The sequence below is a fragment of the Chiloscyllium plagiosum genome, chromosome 1 (genome assembly GCF_004010195.1).
Source record: "Chiloscyllium plagiosum isolate BGI_BamShark_2017 chromosome 1, ASM401019v2, whole genome shotgun sequence".
NCBI classification, from domain to species: Eukaryota; Metazoa; Chordata; class Chondrichthyes; order Orectolobiformes; family Hemiscylliidae; genus Chiloscyllium; species Chiloscyllium plagiosum.
The window spans coordinates 2699102-2704533 of record NC_057710.1 but is presented as its reverse complement, the minus strand read 5'-3'; positions in this window follow the sequence as shown (position 1 = coordinate 2704533).

The following is a 5432-nucleotide window of genomic DNA, read 5'->3' as shown; positions in this document are numbered from 1 at the left end:
AAATGTACCCTCAAAGTTAATTTTCTCCCTGTTTTTCTTTTGTTGTCCTTTATTGTTTTTTTTTAAACTGTCCCAATTCTCTGGCCCACCACTAATGTCTGCCACGTTGTATTGTTTTCTTTAAAGTTGATGCAATCCTTAACTCCTATGGTTACCATAATTGTTTTATCCTTTCCTGGAAACCTCTTCCTCACTGGGCTATGCCTTTGCTGTGAGCGATGAACTATTTTCTTTAACGTCATCCATCAATTCTCAACTGCCATTGCTGCTAGACTACTTTTCCTATTCCACTCCAGTTCACTCTCCCCTCATTCTCTTGTAATCACTCTTATTTAAGTTTAGCACAGTTGTTTCTGACTCAAGTTCCTCCCTCTCAAATGGAATGCTCAATTCTACCATGTTATGATCACTGTTCCCTTCGGGGATCTTTTAAAATTACTTAATTTATTAAACTTACCTCATTACAAATCACTAGATTCAAAATAGCCTGATCCCTGGTTAAATCTCCAACATATAGTTCCCAAATACACTTTCTGATTTCTTCCTTATGGCTTCCTCTGCTAATCTGACTATCACTATCTGCAAGATTAAAGTCACCCATGATTAATGTATTGCCTTTGTTACATGCCGTCATTATTTCCTGATTTATTCTCTGTCCCATTCTGTAGCTACTGCTAGCTATAGCCTATTCCTCCCATTGTCTTCTTCTCCTTGTTATATCTTCCCTTCATAGATATGGATTCTATGTATTTGATCCAAGATCATTTTTTGCTATTGTGTTTGTTCCATTCCACATCAGCAATAAGCCATGTTATCATATAGCACAGAAAAGGCCTATGGCCCATTGCTTGTACCACCAAAGCTCAACTAAATCTACAGTAGTCCCACTTTCCAGCATAACATCATGTAGCTTTCAAGTGCTCATCTAAGTACTTTTTAAAGATTGTAAGGTTAGGGGTCTCAAACATCCCTTCCAGTGAGTGCATTCCAGGCCCTCACCAACATCTCGGTGAAAACATCTTTTCTCAAGTCCCCTCTAAGCCTCCTGCCTTCCACCTTAAACGTGTGCCCCCTTATTACTGATCCTTCAACTAAGAGGAATAGCTGCTTTTTATCCAGTCTAAATATGCTCCACATAATCTTATTCACCTCTATCAGATTCCCTTCTCAACTTTCTCTGCTCCAAAGAAAACCACTTGAACATATCCAGGCTTTCTTCATTGCTAAACTGCTCTATCCCCTGACATTCTGGTGAATCTTGGTAGCACCTGTAGTGCAATCACATCCTTTCTGCAGTGTGGTGACCAGAACTACCCATCCCTGATTTATAAACTATGCATTGACTGGTAAAGGCAAGTGTCCTGTTTGCCTTCTTACCTAACCTACTAACCTGCTTTGTCACCTTTAGGGATTTTCGGAGAAGCACTCCAATGTTCCTCTGTTCCTGTGAGCTTCCTTGTGTCCTCTCGTCTCAACATTGATTGCCCCCTTTTCTTGTTACTTCTTCCTAAATATAACACCTCACATTTACCAGGGTCGAATTTCATCCTCCACTGATCTGCCCATCTGCCCAATCTGTCCATGTCTTCTTGTAATCTAAGACCTGTTGTCAAACAGCTTCCACATATTGCAACAGCAACACATCATCCACTCTGCAATTACTATTGTGTTTGATTTGACTATTCAATTTATTACTTGAGATTCCCTGCTCTATACACGTAACTTAATGGTATCTTGTTTTTATAAACCAAAAAGTAGAAAGTCACCAGTTTCAATCTGATGTTTGTGTATTTTTAAAAGAGAAATCTAAACACAAGTTGAAAACACGACTTTTACTTTAAAGAGTAGAAATATTTACCAGTCCTACTCACCAATCAGCATCTCCGTCTGTACTTGCACATGCTATGGTTTGTGGTATCATTTCGCCCCTGGTCACACTGTAGTCAGTCTCTTGATTGACACCGTTTATCTTCTCCTGCTTACATCCCACTCTCGAAAACTTACTTCTTGCAGTAGACCCTTATTAAACCCCTGTTTGCACTGAGAACGACATTCCAATAGTTTAATCTGTAATGTAAATAGTCTGCATCTCATTCTGCTGCAGTCTCACACCGACCATGCTCCTTACTCATCAGGTGAGATGCTCAGTTAATGAGCTGGTGCAGACACAATGGTGTTTCATCTCTGTAACAATCCTTGTGATTCTCAGATCTGAATTCCTAACATTTCTCTCCAGTACTACAAACCATTTAACTTGCGAATTGCCCTGATTGGACTTGAAGTGTGGACGGCAGACCAAATTGAAGTTAGCACAGATTCTTCAGAGACGCTATCCAGATTTCTCCTTTGGAGGCAGAGAAACCTTCTACCAAGAATACCAAATGACAATGCCCAACTTATCCTGTGAGTATCTGATAAATCATCATCTGTTAGCATCAATGACAAGTCCAACATTAATTGACCATCCCTGTTTCCTCCTGAGGTAGTCATGAACTGTCTTCTTGGACTGCTGCAGTCTGTGAGGTCTCAGTACATCTATAGGGCTGTTAGGAGGGGGAGATCCAGGATTTTGACCTGGTGAACACAAAGGCACCAATATACGCATATTTCCAAGTCAGGATCTGCTTGTGACTTGAGGGCGACTTACACTTGGTGGTTTTCCTATCTGCATACTGTCCTTGTCCTCTTGGTGGTAGCGGTTTTGGGTTGTGGAGGTGATTTCAAAGAAGTCTTGACAGTTGTTCTAGTGCACCTTGAAGACAGTCCAGCCCACTGCCACTGTACACTGGGTGGTGGAAGGAATGAATTTTTAAAGTGAAAGATGGGGTGTCAATCATTGTGGATTTAGAGCTCCCCTGAAGGACGTGAGTGAATTGGAAAGGTTTTCACGGCAATCTGAATTTCATGAATATTATTATTGATAAAAATACAGATTAATAATTCCCCAAGCTGTTGAACAGGTTTTTAAACTCATCTCTCCAGGGGAATAACGAGAGTTTGCTAATTACTGCCCAATCAGTCTAGTCTCAATGATCATTCAGGCAATGCCCAAGCAGCATCCAAGTGATGTTTGGGTTTTGCTAAGGCCTCTCAGCTCCAGGCCTCATTACTGCCTTGATTCATATATGGACAAAAGAGCTAAATATGAGAGACAAGCTGAAGGTGAACAACATCAAGCAGCATTTGATCAAATATGGTATCAAGGAACCCTCATAAAACTGAAGACATACTTAGCACAAAGGATGCTTGTTTTGAGTGAACGTAAGAATGGAAGAAATAGGAGCAGGAGTACCCCATATAGAGTACCCCATCGTGTGTGATCTACAATTCAATATGATATCATCTGATCTTCAGCATTAAAGCCTGTCCCCTATCCAGCTCCTCATATCGCTTGATTCCCTGAGAGACCAAAGGTTTATCCCAGCTCTAAGTGCATTTAATGTTGAAATATGGACAGACCTCTAGGCCAGAGAAATCCAAGGATTTACAACCCTCTCAAAGAAGAGATTTCTCATCTCAGTTCTGAGTGAGATGCATACAATTGGAAGTTGCAGATGTAATAGCTGTATTATGCCAGTCTGCCTTCGAGTCAGGTTGTAATGCCAGAAAACTGGAAAATTATGAATGTTACACTCTTGTTCAAGAAAGGGTAAACCAGTTAGTTTAACATCAGTGGTGAGGAAATTTTAAAAATGTGGATGTAGGTTTGCTCACTGAGCTGGAAGCTTCATTTCCAGACGTTTCATCACCTTACTAGGTGTATAGATAATTTGGATAAATTAAGTCATGTTGACAAATATGGATTGAAATCAACTAGGAGAAAGTGAGGACTGCAGATGCTGGAGATCAGAGCTGAAAAATGTGTTGCTGGAAAAGCGCAGCAGGTCAGGCAGCATCAAAGGAGCAGGAGAATCGACGTTTCGGGTATAAGCCCTTCTTCAGGAATGAGGAGGGTGTGCCAAGCAGGCTAAGATAAAAGGTTTGGAGGACCTCCTCCATTGCCAGACCCTGACCACACGACGCCTGGAGGAAGAGTGCCTCATCTTCCGCTTAGGAACCCTCCAACCACACGGGATGAATGCAGATTTCTCCACCTTCCTCATTTCCCCTCCCCCCATCTTATCTCAGTCCCAACCCTTGGACTCAGGCATTCCCAACGCCCCTCCCCCAAGTCCCTCCTCCCTACCTTTTATCTTAGCCTGCTTGGCACACCCTCCTCATTCCTGAAGAAGGGCTTATACCTGAAACGTCGATTCTCCTGCTCCTTTGATGCTGCCTGACCTGCTGCGCTTTTCCAGCAACACATTTTCAAATATGGATTGATTAAGGAAAGTTGACCCGGATTTGCTAATATCAAATTGTGTATAACTGACTCGTTTGATGAGTTAATAGAGAAAGTAGATCAGGGTTATGCTGTTGATGTGGTGTATGTGCATTTACAAAACATATTTGATAAAACACTCCAGAAAAGACTTGTCACTTAGAGTCCATGGAATAAGAAGGGACAGTAGCAGCATGGATACCAAATTGGTGAAGTTGTAGGAAGCAGAGTTGTGTTGAATGACTGACTTTTGGCCTGGAAGACATATATAATGGGGCTATCCAGGGTTGGTTTTAGGACTAGTATTTTTCTTGATATATATGCATGACTGAAACTTGAATGTTGAGAGCATAATTTGTAAGTCTCAAAAATTGGAAGTATTATGAACAATGAATAGGAGCAAAACAGTTAATACATCATACAGGATTTCTGGCTTTATAAACATGGGCATAGAGCACAAAAGTAAGGAAGTTATATTTAACCTCTAAAAAACACAGATTCAGCTTCAACTGTTTCCAGACACCGCACTTCAGGATGGATGTGACAGCATTCACGGGGTTGTAGAAATTATTAAGGAGATTGAACATAGAACATTACAGTGCAGTACAGGCCCTTCGTTACACTGACCTGTCATACCAATCTGAAGCCCATCTAACCTACACTATTCCATGTACGTCCATATGCCTGTCCAATGACGACTTAAATGTATTTAAAGTTGGTGAATCTACTACTGTTGCAGGCAAAGCATTCCATACCCTTACTACTCTCTGAGTAAAGAAACTACCTCTGACATCTATCCTATATCTATCACCCCTCAATTTAATGCTATGCTCCCTCGTACTCGCTGTCACCATTCTTGGAAAAAGGATCTCCCCGTCCCCCCTATCTAACCCTCTGATTATCTTATATGTCTCTGTTAAGTCACCTCTCAACCTTCTTCTCTCTAACGAAAACAGCCTCAAGTCCCTCAGCCTTTCCTCATGAGACCTTCCCTCCATATCAGGCAACATCCCAGTAAATCTCCTCTGCACCCTTTCCAAAGCTTCCACATCCTTCTTATAATGCGGTGACCAGAACTGTACACAATACTCCAAGTGTGGCCGCACCAGAG